Below are 22,496 nucleotides of genomic sequence, written 5' to 3'. Positions count from 1 at the left end.
ATTGGTAATCTACCTAGGGAACCCTATATAAAGACATCTTATCAATTCATTTAGATCTAAGAATCAATCCATAAGCTATCTGAAGTATTCATGCATCCATGAAGCATTCATCATCAAGCATCTTCAGAGATTCAAGGTTGCATACGCATCATTCAAGCATTCTGGAGCAAAGTTACATCAATCTTCATGCAAGCATGTGTGTGTGATTAGGGTTTTTCATGTTCATGTGTTTGTCATGCCATCACATTCAACATTGTGATTACATTCAAAGAGCATTGCATCATCATCAACAATTGTAGATTTGAGCTATATCTCCTAACATTTATTTCAATATTTGCATTATTTCATTCAAGGTTAATTCTTAAATCGGGGTTTGCCCCTATCCCCAACATATCTCCCTTTCTTTCTGTGTGCAGGAAATAGGTGCAGGAGCTATACTCAGGAATTTTGGCAGTGTTAACAGTGACAAACATGTTTAGCTTTTGACGACAGAAAATTCAGAGGACTGGGGCAGATTGTGCTACCTGATCCCAAAAAATCAAGCCGAACTTTTGGGAACAGGTTCTAAACATCTTATTTTGCCCAGATCTCAATTGGTGGTTCCATGGGACATCTGTAGCTTACTGTTTCTGTCAATTTACTTCAATTATCCCTCATTTTGCCCTAATTTCACAACTACATTTTAAATTCAACTTAGAAAGAGGATATCGACCTCCCACCAATTTAATCCAATCAGAATCTCAGTCTCTTTCCCCATTGGGATTGAGCCTAGATCTATTGGGTTTGATCCTCTTTCAATGTAGTGGTGTTAATTGGTTTATTTGGTGGATTTACTTGGTGAAACCCTAATTCCCAATTTTCCTTCCATTATAGTACTAAGATTTTGATTCCCTATATATATGTAATGACACTAACACTACATTCATTTAGAATATGCCGATATGTAGCTTTGGGCCAAGTTGTATGTTTTGGATTATTTTTTCATAAATCTATAAATGTGTAGGCCTTTTGATGCAAAATAGCAAGATTACATTTTGTTAGAATAATAGGTAATCAGCTAATAATTAATTAATTATTAAACCCTTTTTACTTTACTCACTTATGCTAAACTTAGGAGTGCTTTCTCTGTCATTTGATTGAGCTATTTTAGGACACGTCATTTCATTGCATAAGATAAGGATACTTATCATAATCTAATATTATCCTCACCTCGGGTTTAAGGTTCTTTCCACTTTTTATAAAGATTCATCATTCATTGTAATTATCCATTCAAGGCATTGCATCAATACAATTCTTAGGTTGTTGAGCAAATCAGTTGATTTGATCTCATTTTGTGACAAGGGTTTTGCTTGCAAATGATTTTTGGGAGTTGTGGGGTTCAACCATTAACTCCAATAGATTTGACTTAATGTGCTCTAAACGGTCAGATACATGCTTGATCTAGCCTCTTGTGTCTAATTTGAATATGACAAGAGGAAAACTAATGTTTGTGGATGCTTTGAACTCAATGGTAAGCTCATATTTGCTTCAGGAATCTCTTAAAACAATTTGTGAAATAGAGCCAAAAAAAACTCCCCAAACTGTGGTATTTTTATTAATTTTGTTATGATTCTCTAGGTCACTATTCAATGCAAGAGAAGAGCATACTCAACTTTCAAGAAAATATAAGATTTATAACTTAGATCTCCAAGAATGCTAACTGAAGCAATCCCATAGACTTTGAGACCATATAAAATTTGGTTATATAGATAGCCATCCAAAATCAAGTAGCTTTAATGAAAGCATCAAAGGACTCAAAATGAGAGATTAACTATATTTTGTTAAAGATACAAATATACAATGATGAGAGATTACAAGAGATTGGATTTAATTTCTTATAATAGAGCTAGAAGTGGGTATATGTAATCACTAAGAGATGTGAGCGTACAACCAATGTTGGATATAAGAAATGTAGTCACACGTGTGTACAATATCCCTGCCAAATTAGAGAATTACAAGTCATATGATGCAAATACAATCTACCTAAGCAAGTTTATCCTCTCTTAAATGCGTAAATTAATAAACTAAATGCAGAAAAATAAAATCATGTGCCTAACAATTCTAACATTTAGAAAGACATCAATAAAGGGAAAAGTAAAAATTGCCCCTCCTTGGCACTATTTTTGTTTCAACCAGCAAGCCAATTATTGGAAGAATCTAACAAAACATTATTATTGCAGCAATTACATAGTATTAACTATTAGGTTATACGCAGAAGAAATTAATGGAGTCGTTAGCTATCAAGCATAATTGGCGTGTGAGTAAAGAAAGTTCTAGTATTTTATGTACTTATTATCTGGAAAAATCAGTTATCTTGTACAAGTTGACTACTTGATAAACACGTTGTGCTTGGGATCGTTAGGTGCACCACAATTTGCTAAAAACAAGAAGAAGAAGAAGAAGAATATGGCTAATAACTAGCACCTTCAATCAGGGTTGAAGGTGTGAACCAAACAACAATTGTAAAGCATACCTCCGATAATCAAAAGTCTATTTTCAGCAATTACTTCATGGGGCTATTTATGATAACATCATAAATATTGCATCATTTCGTATAGTCTGCTCTGGAAATTTAATTTCATCTCCTTCCTAAATATCATTGCAAATTAAAAGGGCAGTTGCTGGCATTGCTAAATCCATTCCTCACCTAAATATAAAACATTAACAGTTAACCTTCTAAAGGCAGGCGCAGTTTAGAATCTTAAAATAGCAAAAAGTAAATCTAATGATACATTCTTTAAAGTTTTCATTTTTAAAAACTGAAAATAAAAATCCTTCATAATCTCAATAATTTAATTTTAATATGTAGGCTTTGTGTCTACAGACTCTACACTAACATCAAATCTCTCTTATTGGCACACTCCAATCCACACTCCAATCCACACAGAATAACGTATTTTCCACAAATTGGCCATGGAGTTTCCAAGCAATCCACCTCTTTAAATTTTGTTCTATTTGAACAACAAATTTCTAGCCTTTACTCCACTTATTTTTGTTTAAATTTTGTATCAATTGTACGATAAATTATGATGAATTTCAAGCCTATATCCCACTTGTTTTTATACATTGCCATTATTTAACATTTAACTCAATTAATTTGAATTGTGCAAGCACGTTTGAAGTGACATTTTATGCATTGGAACTTGTAGATATTGTTTGGGGAAATGGGCATATGTGCATTTAAAATTTATTGATGGTTTTAAAGAAGTAAAGGTATTGACTTATTCTTGCGATAAGGAATTACTAGATGCAACACTAGAATCTCCATGGATCATAACTTTGAAACCATTACATTGAAATGTATTAGTGAGTGGTTTCACTTAGCAAGTTATGTCTTACCGAATAAGAGCCTAGTTGCTACTAGCAGTAACAGTCCATGACAAATCAAAGTCTTTTCCTATGGGAAGAGCTAATCCGAGCATTATTTTTAACATGGTTGTTATCTTTTATACTTGAAAGTGATAGAAGAATAAATAAATTCAAATGTTGACGAGGAATAAAGCTTTCCATTGAGCTAAAAAATTGATTGAGAATAATGAGTAGAAGAGGAATTCCTTAAGACCATGAGCTTCTCTACAACCCATCCTTCCCCAATAGTAGGAAATGAATCAATAGAAAGAGATGCCAATTACAGCTAGTTGTAAAGTTTTAACATTATTAACTGAACCAAAGAGATCCTTATATTTATCCCATGCTTTTCTAGGTGTAGTGCACCCCTCAATATGGAAGAACAAGGAATTTGAAACATGTATAGCAATTGAGCCCATCCCTTCATCACATTTGTTCCTATGTGCAAATATCTCATATTCCTTGGTGAAGGTATGTTGTTGTTCATTTAACATAAACCACAATCCCTTTGAAGGTACATTGTTGCTCATTCAACGTAGACCATAAGCAATATTTGCATGCTCACCTTCCATGTGTGATAATCATGAGTGAGAACCTTAGATCATGAATCAATCATGTGAGCCAAAACACACAAATCGAGCAAAATAGCAAAATATTTGATAGAAATTGATCTTAAACTTCTTGGATATGATAAGCAATTGAAAATGAAGCTCCCCCAACAAATTGTACCTCTCCAAGTGTCACAATGTCCAAGTTATCAAGCAAATGCTCCAAAATGCAAAAAGTCAATAGATAGTACCAAGTGCTGAATTTGGAAAAAGTGCATGGATTGAATGATAGAGCTCTTCAAAACTTTTCCAATGTTGCAAGAGTGAAAAAATAGAGATTGTGGCAAAGAGTTATGAGCTCAAGAGTCCAAAAACAAGGGTTGACTTCAAGCTATAAAAAAATGTTAATAAACGACAAAATCAGGTGGATTGATTCACATCATTGCAAAGTTGGTGGATCCAGCTTTCCAACAATATATGGGTTGTGAAATTTTGACTTTATATGCCCAAGATATGCTCCGTGGAAAAAAAATTGCCTATATGAAGCCTAATTAAAAAATAGGGGGCATAGATTGAGCCCTAGGTGGATTAACCATGATCATTGATATGACAACCCTTTATGCCACGACAAAAAGAAAAACCTCATGGAGCTAAAAAATCTTTGTCAAAAAGCTTGATTAGTTTGGCAAAAAAAGGCGATGGGCCCCATTGATTGGGCGAATCAATAGTACACAAGGGAGTCAAATAGGCTAAAAAACGCCGAGTGTGAAGGAGGTCCTTGAAGAGTCTTGAGGAGTCCTTCCTTTTACTTTTGCTTTTGAGCATTTTCAGTTTTCCTCTCTTTTGGGGAGGAGTTTTCTCCCACATGGTTTTCTTCATTTTCTCTATTTATGAGATATTTCATTTTATTGCATTGCATTGTAGTTGTGCATGTGTAGCTAACATGGCTTTGTTGCTAGGATCCGTCTTGCATCTCATATTGCATAATAATCTCCCTAAATTGCAAAAGTGCATGGATTGAATGATAGAGCTCTTCAAAACTTTTCCAATGTTGCAAGAGTGAAAAAATATTGGCTTTGTTGCCAGGATCTGTCTTGCATCTCATATTGCATAATAATCTCCCTAAATTGCACTTAAAGGAGGTTTTTGTGTAAAGTTGTTTTATTCCACTCACATTTACTTAAGTTTACTTAGGTCTCCAACATATCACTTTATTAGATATTAGATGCTTAATATTTAATTAAGTGATATGTTTTTTATTAAAGAAGCAGTAAAAACAAGAGTGTTGACCCTTAACACAATAGCTCAAAGGCAGTAAAGAAAACAAAACCCAAAACAACAAAGCCTGCCAGGAAAATGAGATCCTATCAAAGCAGAAACAATCGTAAACCCAACTCATGAACAAAGGTTTTGGGGGTTGGAAGGAAACTTCCCTTTACGTCTACGTCTGACCACAGTCCAAGCAATGCTAACATTAGGCTCAACAAAAGGAGATTCTGGTAGGGAGGGATCTGTCAGAAGCTGTTCTGTAGCAGCAGGAGGAGAAGAAATGGTAACGGGGCGTTGCAGAAGAGAGGCATCGTGAGCGAAAACGATCGAAGGAGAGCAACACTGCAAATCTAAAGGAGTTGTAGGGACAGAGGATTCAACGGTCGAAGAGGCAAGAAGGTCTGAAGCTTTAGCAGTAAAATCATCCTGGGAGGGGATGTCATTCTCGTGAGAGGAGCACACAAATGCAAAGTCCAAAGCATTGATCGTTAGGTGTTCAACGATAACATCTTTTCACCAGGTAGCAACACCTTTGAATTGAGGCAATGAATAGTTAGGAGTGAGATGACCCGTAGCAAAACATCTCCTACAATGAAAGGGGAAACCCTCAAAGTCCAATGGTTGGGACCAAGGCCTATCCCCAACTATTAAAACCACATCCCCAGGGAGAGGCGCAAAAATATCAATATCAAATAGGATATGGGAAAAAGTAGAATGGCCCATAGAAGAGGTAGCATCATCAAACTTCAAGAAACATCCAATAGAGTTGCCAATGGCCTCATAGAAATAATGCTCCCATAAATGAAGGGGGAGATTAGGGAAGCGAACTCAAACAAGATACATGTTAAGAGGTCCAGTGAGAAGGTTAAATGATGTTGTCCAGGGTTTAATGGAGAGAGTGGTTCCCCCAGGCCCACAACATGCCCAAAATTAGGTCCCGATATGAGAGAAGGTAAAAGAAACAATTAAGTGATATGTTGGACACCAAGGCAAATTTAAGTAAATGTGAGTGGAATAAAACCACTTTCACACCAACACAAAGTTAGCTCCTTTTCTCCGTTTGTAAGAGATTAGTTGTAGTCTTCATATTAGTCTTGCATCATTTGCATAACAACTACACTCCCTAAGTTGTACTTAAGGTGTGGGGGTGGAGGGATGTTGCTATAAATGTGGTTATATCCTAACTAATTTGTAGTTAGAACCTATTCACATGTTAAGTTCACTTAGGAACTAGCTTGCATTTTTAAGTTAGTTGTCATAAAGTTGCTTAATGTAAACTTGTCATTTAACAATGTTCATAGGATCATGTTAGTTATATTAGGTGACATTCTAGAAGGTATGGGTTATGTCTCATTATTTAAATTAGTTTGCATTTTTAAGTTAGTTAGGTATGAGTTCACTTAGGAGCTAGCTTGCATTTTTAAGTTAGTTGTCATAAAGTTGCTTTATGTAAGCTTGTCATTTAATAATGTTCATAGGGTCATGTTAGTTATATTAGGTGACATTCTAGAAGGTATGAGTTATGTCTCATTATTTAATTTTTCATTCTTCATAGTAGTCTTGCATTATTTGATAAATAATTTCACTCCCTAAGTTGCACTTAAGGTGGGGTGTTGGTGTGAATGTGGTTATATCTTAACTAGTTCATAGTTAGAACCTATTTGCATGTTAAGTTTACTTAGGAACTAACTTGCATTTAAGTTAGTTGTCATAAAGTTGCTTTACGTAACTTGTCATTTAATAATGTTCGTGGGATCTTGTTAGTTATTATAGGTGGTATTCTAGAAGATATGAGTCATGTCTCATTATTTAATATTGCATTCTTCATATTAGTCTTGCACCATTTGCATAATAACTTCACTCTCGATGTTGCACTTAAGAGGGGTTGTTGGTGTGAATGTGGTTATATCCCAATTACTTCATAGTTAGAACCTATCCACATGTTAAGTTCACTTGGGAGCTAGTTTGCATTTAGCTTTACGTAACATCATTTAATAATGTTCATAGGATCATGTTAGTTATCTGAAGTGGCATTCTAGAAGATATGAGTCATGCCTAATTATTTATTATTTGTTTTAGGCATTAATCATTATGCATCATGCATTTAATGCTTGTATCAAGGGTAGTTGTGATCTTACCTCATCACCTCACGTATATAAGTAAGGCTCATTTGTACATTGTATCATATAAATTTCATATCAATTCATAACATTTTCAATCCCATTGTTCATGCAAGCCATATGTTGCAACATTCTCTTGTGGTTGGTATCTTTCTTGGTTGAACCTTAAACTTTGTAACTTCATGATGGGTTCTTTATCATTCCAATAGGGGACACCTCCAAAAGAGCTAAAAGAGCAAAGTGAGTCCATCCCCAGACGGTCCAAAAGATTACACATAGAACCTCCCTCCACAAAACCTACCCAAGTAGAAAGTAGTTGACCAGGGAAAAGATTATTGACTACATCACTAAAGAAAGAAGCATCAAAGACTCTATTACAAATGAGTGCAGTGAAGAGTAGGAAAAGAAGGTAAGAAAAGGAACAAAGAGAAATGTCACCACAAACAATAGAAATTGACAAAGAATAATAAGCAACACCAAAGGATACCCCCTTCGTCAAAGACACATTATTCCCTCAAGTCACCCATTTGGTGAATGAAAGACCAATTGTATGACAACTTATTCCAGAAGTAGGTTTATTGAGAAGGCACTGCAAACATATATTGGTTTGGCCCTTTGAAACAAATGATAATTGAAAGAGCACTAACACGGTATATAATTTCCTCCAACATCACATTAGGTCTCATGGATCGACTCCTAGACCCTTTGGCTATTGCACTTAAGCTTAGTAGAGAGGAAGCAATTGAAGAGGAAAAGATTAAATAGTTAGTGATTGGAAAAGTAGTCCTTGCCATCACACCTCTGCAAAAGCAAAAAGCAATTTAAATGTAGACAAAGGAATTAGATGGTTTAAATAGAGGACAAACAAATTAATGTTGGAAAAGTCGAAGATAAACTCAAACAGTGCAAGTGGCGATAAAACCTAAAATCTATTTCGCCTTTTGAGGGAGTTTGTTAATCTAAGGTTGACTCTTATTACCAACATCCTACATGAGACATTTCTCCTAGAATATTCAAATGCCCAACTTAGTTCTGGAAGTAAAAAAAAATTGTTGCAACTCCAAATTCACATCAAATAGCTATAGTTGGCAACAAAGCAATGGGATAACAATTTTGGGAGCCTTTAAGACATATACAAGGACATCCTTTTGACACGACAAAGTTGACTCGAAGAAAAATAAAGTTTTTGAAGAGGGGATGATGTTGGCAAGAAAAGATCAACAAATAAACATTCGAAGATCTTATTAGATCTGGCCGCATCAAGTTCGTGAAGCATGATACTTGGAAAATAGCATGCATGGTAGGGATATGTTTGTAGAGGGGGAAAAAGTGAACCACTTTGATAGGCAGATACAAACCTCTCGGGAACTCACTAATCAACCTCTCCACTTGAGATGAGCACAAAGCATAGAGCTCACACGTGCCCCGTAGATAACATGAGATTTGAGGACCTTCGTTATCTCTCTGCCCAAGGATGCACACACGGGTCATGGATGACAACGTGGCATGCTAGCGTCTTGTACAGACAATGTACAAAGTTTTGTACAAAAAGTACAATGTGACAAATATGTGTTCCAGATAAATTAAACTAAACAAACTTATGATGGAAAGCAGAAAAATGACTATAGATACTCAAATAAAAGAGAAACGAACAAAGGGAAAAAAGTAGTCTTACAATCGATCCACAAATGAAGCTTCCAGCAATGGATCCCTCTCCACAACCTGCACACAAGCAAGAAATGAGAATGTTGGGGCTGTGTTTTAGAGGTCTACCATAGTCAACCCCTCATTTTGGTGTTTCCACCTCCATGAACAACTATGATAGACTGATAGATAAAATGATAAACAAAATATATAGCAAATGTAATAATAAGTATGCTAATGGAGATGACAATTGAAAGAGAACTCTCTTTGCTCACTCAAAGCGAAGAGTTTGCTGGATGAAGAAAAAGAAGCACAAAGTCCTCAAAGCATGAAAGTGGTGAGTCTCAAGCATAGACTTCACATGTGAGAGAGCGAAGAGTGTTGGAAAAATTGATAAGAGAAAGATAGAAAAATGTATAGAATTTAACCCAATAATCTAGAGTTCATAGAGTGCATCGAAAGAGTCTAGAAAGCCAAAATGAAGCTCCCAAGGCAAGATATGAGGCCTGTGAACGAAATTGACATTGGTGGATATGGTAAAAGGTGATACAAACTCTGCTAGGCGTAGACATAATGCTTCAACGACCACCTTTAGACTGCAAATTCGTGGGGCACTAGTGTGATGCACATACTTCTTCGTGGCACGTAGGCGTCCACAAGTCAACTAGTCAACACAATTGGGAAAAGGATAAAGCAAAGGGTGATGGGGCAAGCCAAAATGGACAATAGGACAAGGCGATGAAGGAATTCTCTAATCAATGCAAAGCAGAGGCACTTATGTAGTGTGGAATTACACGAGATGCAATTTACGACACTACAACTTTGTAAGGGTCACATCCCATTTTATAGATATAAATATATCGGAAGATACATTCACTAGTAGGAAGTAGAAAGTAAGGCAAATGTAAAGTGAATAAATGAAAAGATATTAAATGCATAGTGATAAATGTATATGGAGTTACAAGGATATGTATGATGTACTAAGAAAATGCAAATAATACAAATGCTTTTGAGTTTTAATATGTTATGTTGTAGATGTATTTCTTATTTTGGTAAATATCTATAATATTTGGTCTAGAACTAATTCCTTTTTCCCTTAATAAGACTGAGTTTGGGGTATAAAGATTACAATGATAGAAAATCACTAGGGCTCAAAACTCCGGTTTGTGTCCCTCGAATTTCATGGAAACAATTATCTTGGTGACTTTTTCCTTAGATGCATTTCTTGTGAATAAAAGAGCTTGGATCATATTTATGGAAAAATTAACTTGCAAACCTTCTTTGCAAGCAATGAAAATAACATTGTGCATCAAACATAAGACTAACTATAACTTATCTAGGATTTTAAACAATCTCTAATCCTCTTAAAGCTCACCCATGGAGTCCACATTTTTTTTTCCTATATGATATTTAGCCAACTTCCATCTTACGCTATGTTATATTTATAATTCTTTTCATGCTTATGAATACACATTTTTATGATTCAAGTAGCATGTTCATGTCTCATGTTTAGAAATTATGATCCTTCTCAAACCAACAACTTGTATACATTTATTTTACTTATGTCTATCTACATTAGATTTTTATCTTGCCATTTACCTTCATTGCAAGTGCTATGTTTTACCATGTTTTCATAGTTTATAATCAAACTTAAATAATTTCATAGATAGATGTTGATCTTGTGAGCTACATAATTACTTTTGATTTGTTTAAAAAAAATTGTTTAGAAAATTTTTAATTAATTGTTTTTGATACATAACTAAATTTTAACATTAAGTAAATTACATTTACTTTTTGGTTTTAACTATGTAGAAATTATTAGGCTAATGATCATAATTCTAATTGGTCTAATCAGTTACTTGATGATAACTTTGCTAATTTGATACCATTTAAATGTTAGAGCATACTTTGCATCTACACCAAACAATATTTAACACCACTAGTCTGACAAATAAAGACAAGATGGTCATTAGATGTGATCAGACATATGATTGACATTGTTCAATCATACAATCCTTATGATGAGATGAGTATCAAACAATTTTATGTTTATTTTTTTAAACAGGGTTTCATAGATAATGTTCATGGCATGTTCCCATTTTATGTTGGACAAGATAGAGTTGAAGAACCCATGTTATCACTAGGTGCACAAACATAGTTGTTGCTCCATTTATATATCCCAAATGGTTGGCAACACATCATAGATGGCCCCACAATGATGAGTTGCAACTTTATTTTTGCAAATAATTATATGCAAAGTTTAATTTACATTTGAAAATGTTGATTGTATATCTTTTTCTGCACATGCTAGACATGGAGAGGGAGGTTTGCTAACAAACTTGAGTTGAGATGAGGAGGATTTCCACTGCTCATGAATAATAGGACATTAGTTGGCTCAAACCTTCTGTTTTTTCCAAAACATTTGGAACTAGTATTAGTAATAGACTTTTCAGTCACCCCTACTAGACATGATTTTTTTTAGAGTATAGTGACTATTGTTAGTGAAGTTGATCAGATGTCATCTGATCATGGTGACATATATTTATAAAGAGAACCTCCTTGATGATAATTCGTTCATCTTCGCCATTTTGCACACCATCTGTGTGTTTAAAACAAACTTGCTTAAAGATTGCAAGTTGCTCAAAATGGTAAATTTGACTCTAAATCTTAGTTTGAAGACTAAACACATACGTTGATAAATCTACATTAGAGAGAATACAACTTGGTGAAAAACAATTTTTTGAGCCACAAAATCACTTAGATTGCCATCTTGCACTATAACAATATTGGATATATGATTTTACAAAATTTATTCATAAACTCATTGTAAGACAATTCACTGTGTTTCAAAACCTTTTTTTTGGACTCATTTCCTAATTTTGTTTGGTATTTCTCATATTCAAATATATTCCATATAATTTACATTGAATTATCAATATTTTAAAATTGCAGAAGTTTCTTCAAATTTCCATAATCATCACATGTTTTTATACATTGTACATCAAACAAATTTGAGTCTTCTAGTTTCTCACATACAATAGACTTAAAAAAATGTTTTGTACTTTTACGGATGACTACGCTTGGATTAATTATTGCCACAAAAAATTTATAGACTATTGGAGTAGATGAAATTCACATGATTTCGACAACAAGTTTAATATTTTATTTATATGTATAAAACATGGTCGTAATCTATTAAAACATGTGACAAATCTTCACCCCTTTAAATTCTTGCTTGAATGCTTCATAAGGTTCATTTTGTGTTGTATCTATAAAATGTTTTGGATTAGAAATTTTTGTATCATCTTCATCTTTCATTTGTATAGCGTTCCTTTCATTGGAAGAAACACGAAAAAGATTTGTCCAAAATTGGCTTGAGAACAACATTGGTTCCATACTCCAATGTTGTTGAAGCTTTCATGGTTAGGCTTCAAGGTTTCACTAAAAGAGACATCAATTTCTTAAGTATGCACTTGGTCTTCACTAGCACTTGGGGATGTGTTGAGTTTTCTTTTCAGTGTGTTAAAAATCACTTTCGGTTGGGAATTCAAGCTTGAGATCATCAACATGGTCTGATGGAGCTTATTACATGTGGAAAGAAGGATATTTGGAGGGATGAGGAACAAATTTTTAGTCTTGATGGTGTTGTTCCCTTTTTTACCAACCATTTGATGGTTCATTTTGCTCATCAACTAGTGGATTGGGAAGATATTTTGAGCAAATGATGGTTCTATGTCGAATTGGAGTCACTAGAGAGGATATTTCCAGCCTTGAATGTGATCAGATGTGTTGTTTTGGATAACGATTTCCTATATTGCAATAACTGTTCATCTTCTTGGATGGTGATTTTAATCTCAAGTCAATCATTTCAGACTTGGTGGCTATTGGTGTACTCTTTCCTAGACTTCACAATCTCTTGGAAGGACGAGTTTATGGTCTCAAGTGAAAGGTATGACGAGTTGGGGCAATTAGTATCCGTGTATGGGAAGTGTTCAATCTCTAACTAGAGGTTATCCTTATGCCCTTTCTTCTTTTTATGGTCGGGACATTGAACATTTGCTTTCTTTGGTTCACCTTTTTGTGGTGCTTAGAGTGGGAACTGTAAGAGTTTACAAAAGTCTCCATGATTGTATCAAAATAATTCAATCGAGGCCTAGTAGATTCATATGGAGTTATGAGAATGAGTTTGTTGAGCTCCTGCAAAGGATTGTTTTCATCCTTGCAAGGGGATTTGGAGGTGTCACATTTATAGTCATGGCTCTGGTTGACACCTTGGGGAGATATGTCGTGGAGTTTGATTGTGAGTTGAGTAGACTTAATTTCCTACTGCCCAGGCTTGTGATAGATAGTGGCATTGTTGATATTGATTACTTAGAGCCTTATGGGCATGAGATGCTGCATCATATTGATTTCAGTCCTTAAAGATTTTTTAGTTTGAGTATCATGGATGGTAACATTTTGGAGTTACAAGGGAGGTTAGTGCAGTCTCAACATGATGTTTTCATTGATGTGATCAAAGTGGTGCAACATTGACATGGTGGATTCTTCCTGAGACAGACATGGGACCCTGGGATTGTACTTGCTTTGGTGTAGATCAGTTTAATTTTTTTTTGGAGTTGTGGTGGCATTGCTTGAGGACAAGCAATTTTGGGAAGGGCAAACTGTAATGTCCCATTTTTCACTCTAGTTTGTTTTGGGCACTGTTAGCCAATTTCTGTTAGGGTTCCCACAGATACTGAGAGGGGGGGGGGGTGAATCAGTATCGGACCGGTAATGAAATTTTCTTAAAATTGAATATGCAGAATATAAAGTAACAGTATACCGGTATGCAAGAATTAATGCAAATAACATAATCAAAAGCATCCACATGAAAAGAACACCATAGCACAAGATGTTTAACGAGGAAACCCGGTGTGGGAAAAACCTCGGTGGGATTTGTGACCCACAATATTCACTTACTGGCCAATAAGAGAATATTACTTACAATAGGGGCCTGCACATGCAGGAAGGCCAACTGCCTAGAGCTCACTACTCAATAAGAAGTCACATTGACTTACAATGAGGATTTACACAGATCCAATATTCTGTATTGCTTTACAATAGCATCTTCAATGCCAGATTCAGTACTGGTTCTTGCTATGTTCTTTACATATACCCTTGACCTACAACTCGCACATTAGGTCTGCCTTATAATTTATTTATTGCTTTCTATCCATATCCTACAAATGCCTACAATGATCTCTTTTATATACAAGATTCATTTTACAATTTGCCAAGTCGGCTTACAATGATAAACAAAATATTACATATCAAAAATCCTGTCGGCCTCTGTGTCGGTATACATATTTCCTTCTGTGCCGGTGCCGGTGTAGATTGATTTTGTTGATGCCGGAGCACTGTTTTGTTTGAGTAATGCTTTGCCGGTATAATGTCTTGCCGGTGCCATAGGATTGCAAGGTTGCCTGAGTAATGCTTTGTCGGTGCCATAGGATTGCAAGATTGCCTAAGTAATGCTTTGCCAGTGCCATAGGATTGCAAGGTTGCCTGAGTAATGCTTTGTTGGTGCCATATGATTGCAAGGTTGCCATCAATGACAAAACCTTCAATCACACACAATGTCTCATTGGAGTGTCCATATGCCAACAATCTCCCCTTTTGGCATTGATGGCAACGCTCATGAGAAATTTCAAAAAGATATCCAAAAATGTGTAGACCAAAAAATGTTACCAAAAATGTGAGAGCTCCCCCTGAGCATGTGATCCCTGTGTTTTGAATTTTCTCATCTACTACTCCCCCTTTGGCATCAATGACAAAGGTTAGTAGATTTGGTAGTTTTACCAATTCATAACCTCAACCTTGTAGTTGGGTAGTTATTATCTGAAGAATATCTCCCAAAATTAAGTTTATGCCATCCATAAACTTCTTGCTCTCCTTTATTGCTATCTCAGTTCTGTATACTGTACCGGTGAGATGCTTCAAGTGCTTTGCCGGTGTTTTGCTACCCTGTGTTAGTGTCTCTGAGATTTCCTTACGCAGAGATGCTAAATAGTCCAATCTTGGACTTAGTTTAGATCTCAAAAATTTTGCCTTGTTTATTATTTTCTCTTTTTCTCTTTCTAATTTGAGCAATTCTTTCTCAAAATTTGTTATCTTTTCCTCAAAAACTAATAATGTATCGGGTGAGTTAACAAAATTATCAACAAGTTTATTGATCTCTTCTTGTACCTTGCTCATCTTTTTGTCTACATTCGTGGTCAAAAAGTTTATCTTACAGGTGTCTTGTACAGAGTTTTGTACTCTTTCAATAAATTGCACAGTTTCGGTAGAAGTGTGTCAAATTCCCTGTTACACTTCTTTATTCCTTCCTCAAAGAATTTCTGTTTCTCTTTTTCTACACTTTCCTTTACAGTTTCTACCTTTGTTTGCTCAAAATTTCTAGAAATATATTTACAAAGTGTATCCAACTGGCCTAAAGAATCTTTGTTGGCTATATTACAATTGGGAGCTATTGATTTCAAAACTGGAATTGAATCATCTATCGCTTTATAGGCTTGTGAGCTATAATCAATTATTTTCTTGATAGATTCGAGCAATAACTTTGTTACATTTGATGGTGACCCAATAAACTGAGTGCCGGTGGAAGTGACCATGCTGGTATTGACCTCTGGTAGGTCTGTTTGTGTCTCCATCTCTTTAAGCACAGTTTTTCCTGCATCATTTCTTACCGGTGGCATCTGTTTTGGAGCCTTTAGCTCTGTTGGTTGCTCTATTTGTGTTCCAGATTCCATCTTTTTCTCTGAATCCGCTATCGGTTGCTCTTTGTTTCTTGTTGCCGGTTGCTCTTTGTTATCAGATTTATTTGTGGTATCCTTATCTACCACTATGTTGATTTTTTGAGTATCAGCATTCACAGTATATAGGACTTCAGGATTAGGATTATTATCCTCTGTGTCCATGCTCTCAGCTGTCGGTTGATCTTCTGCAGTTGTTGTTTTTACCAGTGGAGTATTTAAAGGAGGTGGGGGTAAGTTGTCTCTAATCTTGATACTTGGTGGTCCACCAACTTTACCTTTCCCTTTGTCCTTTTGATATACTAGAATGGGCTTGGGATTCCTATATTCTTCTTGTTTTTCTTTTTCAACAAAGAATGTATCCCAACCATCTTCTGTTTCATTTGAAACTTCAGTAACTCTACCTGCCATTAGTGATATTTGCCGGTGTGCAGTGGAAAAAACTGTCCGGTTGGCCTGAGCTATCAAATCATCAATTTCCTTAGGTGAGTTGACCGGGTATACTGCAAGTAATTTTTCTATTTTAATTTTCTTATCCAACTCAACTATTCCTTGCCTTCTGGCCTCAAGTCTTTTATATAATTCATCAGGAATTTCATTTAGGACTTGCATCAAAAACTTTTTATACATGTCCATGTGTAATATAACACTTTCCTCGACTTGTCCTTTCTCATCATCTGATAGGGTGTCATAGATTTTCCCTATGTTTTTCATTTTACCTTCCTTTGTGATCTCATTTAGTAATATGTCAAAAGGGGCCAAGTCAGTGTTTGTCTTCTTCTTCTTTTTGGGGGTCAGCTTTTTCTTAGGTGTGGCTTTCTTGACTGGAGACCTCACAGCTTGTCGCTTCTGTCTTGTCCTTCTAGGTGAAGGAGTGGATACCGGTGAGGGGTCTCTTTTCCTAACAACTCTTTTGAAAGTTGCTGGCATATCTCCTTCTGAGGAGGTATCTACCGGTGATAGATGAGTTTCAGGCTGTTGGGTTGCCATCTCTTCTTCTGTTATGCTGATTTTCTTTAATACATCATCTTTTATGGCTTTTGCTTGCCTGGTTCCTTTCCTCACAGTTGCCTCAACTTTCTTTACTCTCTTTTTAGATTGAATTTGACTTTCGATGGTCTCAGCACTACCAAATACTTCTTCCTTTGGTTCATTGGGGGCTTCCAGAAGTGCTTTGGCATAAGTTTCCACTATGTGGTCATTTGTTTCATACCCCATCTCTGTAACCCAGATTGTTCTTGGGATGACTGCTTCCATCCAGATCTCATCCTTTTTTATTACAAAGCATATATCATCCTTGTATTTGTTGACAATTTCTTGTGATAGTCTGATTCTTTTATTCATTCTGACCTTTAGTGCTTGAAAATACTCATTGATATTCTTTTCTCTGTTTTCACCCATGTTGTTGAATAAGTCAGACAATTGTCTTCCTACCGGTATGTCAAATCCAAAATCCTTATAGCCTATACCGGGAGCCTGTTTGGTTATATGTAACATTAAGCATACAAGCAAATTTCCAAATCTAAAGGTTCCTTTCTTATCCTTCTTGACTTTTGCCAAATTGTCTATTAACTCATCTTTTAATCATTCACAGATATCAATTTTTACATTGTCCTTAACCATGTCATAAGCACTCTTTATGCATAAACTGGAAACAGAGTTAAGCCTATTTGCATGAGTTACTTTGTAACCTAGAATCATGCTAATGAATCTCACATTTGTATCGGTCACATCATTAACCCTCAATGATCTTTTGTTGGATGTTGCACCAGTTAATTTCATTACTAGGTCATTGGAGACCTTCTTGGTTTTGTCGGGTCTGGTACCGGTGGAAGGTAACCTTGTTACTGCTTTCATAACTACCTTTGTAATTTTATGCACTGAGTCAAGCCAAAAGAATGAGCCATGTACCTTGCTAAGAACTATCCTAACCACTTCCTTGGGAAATTCAGGAATGTAGAGGATTTCAGTGAATCCTAGGGTTTCATCAATTTTATGTTCAGGTTTCACATTTTCAGCATTGTCACATATAACAGATTTATACATGTTTTTTATTTTTTCATCACCTAATTCCTCTATGTTGCAATGAATATACATTCTAGGGTCTTCTACATAAACAACACCCTTTGGAATTTGGGAAAAAGCACCTATGTTGTCATCTTTCTTAGCTACCTCGGGAACTAGCTGAAACACGAGCCTAGGTCGTTTTATAACCTCGACTACTGTAGGGTTTGCTATGAATTCAGGTGCAGAGGAGGATGCCATGATGATAAATACCTTTTTTTGCCTTTGGATGGATTGATTTTTGAAGTGCTTTGCCTCTTTGCTCGGAATGCCTTAGCTTAGAAATCTTCGTGCTCTTTGAAAGTTTGAATTCACGGTGAAATGAAATGGAGCCAAAAACCTTATTTTATAAAGTCTTTTCTACTACCTACCACATTAATTGTTTGCCGGCAATGTATTAACTCAACTTTATTTGCCGGTAATGAAGGATTTTCAACTTCTTTTCTCTAACCGAGGGAATAATAGCACATGTGTCATTAAATTGCCAAACCCTCAAGATAATTTTCTTCAATTTGATGAAGAACATCCTGCCGGTGGAGCATTGCTCTGTCCTGCCGGTGAACATTTGTTGGTTCTACCGGTGGAGGAGTAATCCCAATATTTAGATCACCTTTTCTAATCCATTGCTTTGAAAATTCTTGCTTAACCTCTTCAACCTTTTCTTTACCTTTCAAGCTAGTACTTTTGTTATCTACCGGTGTACCTTTACTTCTACAGAATTTAGCAATATGACCAATCTTGTTACATGCATAACAAGTTACATTATTTTTCTGAATAACTTTCTCATAACCTATGTCGGTTTGTGTTCTGCATTTATTTGATAAATGACCAAATCTTCCACAAACATAACATCTTAAATTCATTCTGCAATTTTCAGAGTTATGACCAATTTTGTTGCATTTGGTGCATTGACCGGTGGGAGGATTGATGTTCTGATAATTCCTAGATCTACATTCATTTGCCCTATGACCATATTTATCACAGTTAAAGCATTTTCCATTGAATTTGTAAGTATTAGAGGGTCTTACCGGTTTGCTTTGATCCTGGGTATTTGTAGCACCAGAGCTTTCTCCAACTTCAAATCCAACTCCAGAAGTGTCACCTTTGGGTTTTTGATTCTTCAATAAAGTACCAAGTTCTTCTGAGCTTTTCTTGAATTTTTCTTTGTGTTGATTTGCAGTTTCCAATTCCCTTTCCAAGATCTCTTTTTGTCTCATTAGTTCATTCGAGTCATTTTGAGTATGCATCAGATCTATCTTCAACATGTCATTTTCATAGCTAAGTCTTGTGTTCTCATTTGCTGCATCACTTAGTCTTCTGGTCAATTCTTCTTCATTCTTCTTTCTGTCCTCAATCTCTTTGCAGAATCTCATAGTCACATCCTGCATTTCATTTTTTGTTGTCATGATCTCTTGTTGCAATTTGCTTATCATATCATTTAGTGATTCCTTTTCATCATTTTCATTTTGCAATTTTTCACAAAGTTCTTTTCTCTTGTTTCTTGTAATAGTAAGATTTTCTTGAAGTACCTGAATAATGACCTGAGTTGCTTTTAAATCATCTTCTAATTTGATATTTTTCAACTTCTCTACATCATAGTCAGTAAGAGCTCCTTCAAGTTGCTTCATCAGATTTTCCATCTTTACTGGTGTCAAGATCTTCCTCAAGCTGTTAGGCTTCTGAAAATAGAGGACCAAGCTCTGATACCAATTGTTAGGGTTCCCACAGATACTGAGAGGGGGGGTGAATCAGTATCTGACCGGTAATGAAATTTTCTTAAAACTGAATATGCAGAATATAAAGTAACAGTATAATGGTATGCAAGAATTAATGCAAATAATAGAATCAAAAGCATCCACATGAAAAGAACACCATAACACAAGATGTTTAACGAGGAAACCCGGTGTGGGAAAAACCTCGGTGGGATTTGTGACCCACAATATTCACTTACTGGCCAATAAGAGAATATTACTTATAATAGGGGCCTACACATGCAGGAAGGCCAACTGCCTAGAGCTCACTGCTCAATAAGAAGTCACACTGACTTACAATGAGGATTTACACAAATCCAATATTCTGTATTGCTTTACAATAACATCTTCAACGCCAGATTCAGTATTGGTTCTTGCTCTGTTCTTTACATATACCCTTGACCTACAATTCGCACATTAGGTCTGCCTTATAATTTATTTATTGCTTTCTATCCATATCCTACAAATGCCTACAATGATCTCTTTTATATACAAGAGTCATTTTACAATTTGCCAAGTCGGCTTACAATGATAAACAAAATATTACATATCAAAAATCCTGTTGGCCTTTGTGTCGGTATACATATTTGCTTCTGTGCCAGTGCTGGTGTAGATTGATTTTGTTGATGTCGGAGCATTGTTTTGTTTGAGTAATGCTTTGCCGGTATAATGTCTTGCCGGTGCCATAGGATTGCAAGGTTGCTTGAGTAATGCTTTGCCGGTGCCATAGGATTGCAAGGTTGCCTGAGTAATGCTTTGCCAGTGCCATAGGATTGCAAGGTTGCCTGAGTAATGCTTTGTCGGTGCCATAGGATTGCAAGGTTGCCACCAATGACAAAACCTTCAATCACACACAATGTCTCATTGGAGTGTCCATATGCCAACAATTTCGAGACCCGTTGGTCAGTCAGAGGCAGAATTAGGGTTTCCTATTTTCTAGGAAGATGTTTTGGCATTTTTTGCTTCCATGTTGGAATTTTACAGTTCTCATTCCAGATCCTTTCTGGGTTTTTAGAGATCTTCGCGATGGTGTGACATGCAACTGAATATGAGGATTTTTTCAAACTTACTATTTTTAGTGAGGCCGAAGACAACTTACTTTTCTGGCTTTTTCTGGGTTTTTAGAGAGCCTCACGATGGTGTGACATGCAAACAAATCTAAAGACTTTTCTGGACTTACTATTTTTTGTAAGTTGTGACGACTGCTCAATATGTGGTTAAATTGCATTTGGACACACTATTTTTAGCAGTATGCTATTTTTAGTAAGTGACAATTGCTTCTTGGTTTGTGCCCTAACGGAATTTGGAGACACTATTTTTAGGGTTTTGGGTTGAGCCAGTGCAACACAAGCTATTTATGACAGTCTAGCTTGGCATGATGATCCAAATATTCAATTATATTTTTGGCAGGCAAATTGAATTCAACTTCTTCAGCTTGATTATATGATCAAATGGACCTAGTCATTTATTAATTAAATGACTTAAGTTATTTTTGTTTTTTGGGGGCATCCATCTTAAAAATATTTTATTAAAGATTTAAATCTATAAAAATGTGTAGACAAGTGCTTGTGTTGGGCAATTCTTTGTTGAGAAAAAATGTTTTATTAAGTGAAATATTAGCTAAGGCATAATGGACGCCTAAGGGAGAAATAAATCAATTTTGCAATATATTTCACTTACTCTTATTAGATGCCTAAGGAGGAATAAGTCGATTTTATAATATTATGCACTTCACCTTTGGACGCCACATTATGCTTTATTGATATTTTTATAGAGTATATTTGACTCTTAGTGAAGGTCGATTTGGGGGAAAGGAGAAATGAAATGTAAATTTCAAAATAATATGAAGTCAATGTGCATTTGGGTTTGGCATTCATTTGGATGGAATGTGAATTTGAATTTGGAAACACAAAAAGCTATAAATAAGAGTGTTGGGCTCTTGTTTTGGTATCCATTATTGCTTTGATAACGAAGTGTTGCCAAAATGCTGTCAGACACTTACTTCGAGTTATGCATATCTCCTAATGCCTCAATTTCGTGCTTGAGAGATAGCTCCTACCTGAACGTATGATTGTTTCTCATCCAAAGGAGCAAATTAGACTCAATGTGGTGAAGATTTCTGTGAATTTCTGAGTGTTCTTGTTGCTGGTTGCGAGGTGTGCTAAAGTAGATTCTTGGTTGCAGGTCTCAATGTGTCATTCTTCTCATTCTGGGCATTTCTTCTATCTCTTTTTATGGTTTGGGCGATTCATTTTGTGAGTTTGTAGAGTCTAAAATGGTGTTTGAGATTTTATTTTTGCAAAATTGTACCCCAGCTGGTCGCACCATGTGGTTGAGTGTTTTGGGACACGCGCATAAATTATTGGGGTCAATTTGCCATGTTTTGTTGTCTTAGGAATGATCGCCTATCTCCTAGTGATCATATACTTTCAATTTCATGTCATTTGGTTAAGAATTGGGTGAGTTGTGAGTGTTTTAGTGGGATTTGGTGTTGCTGGTCTGTGTGTTTTTAGTGTGCTAGGAGTATATCAGATTTAGAGATTTTCCGATTTGGAGTATCTTCTTGTGTGGAGTTGGTCTTAGGGTGTGTGGGTTCTTTGGTGTGGAGAGAAAGATCTTGGTAATTCTTTGTAGCTGTTGGTTCTTCATTCTTATCTTCTATGAATGATATTGTAATGCTAGTAGTAGTACTAACAACAATTTCTATTGGTCTTTCTTAGACCCACTGCAAAGTGAAAGAGGTTGGCCTTGCCGCCTATCTTTTGGATAGTGATTTCTCTTAATTTGTAATCCACATTGTGCATTGTAAAGATGGTTAGTAGTACTAACAACTATTTAATTGGATTATTTCTCTTGGTCCCACTGCATAATTGGAAGAGGCTTGTTTTGCCACCTACTTTGAATATTGTAATACTGTCCTCC

This window comes from Cryptomeria japonica, chromosome 2, assembly GCF_030272615.1.
Source record: "Cryptomeria japonica chromosome 2, Sugi_1.0, whole genome shotgun sequence".
NCBI classification, from domain to species: domain Eukaryota; kingdom Viridiplantae; phylum Streptophyta; class Pinopsida; order Cupressales; family Cupressaceae; genus Cryptomeria; species Cryptomeria japonica.
The sequence above is the reverse complement of the archived record's forward strand: the minus strand, read 5'-3'. Positions refer to the sequence as shown.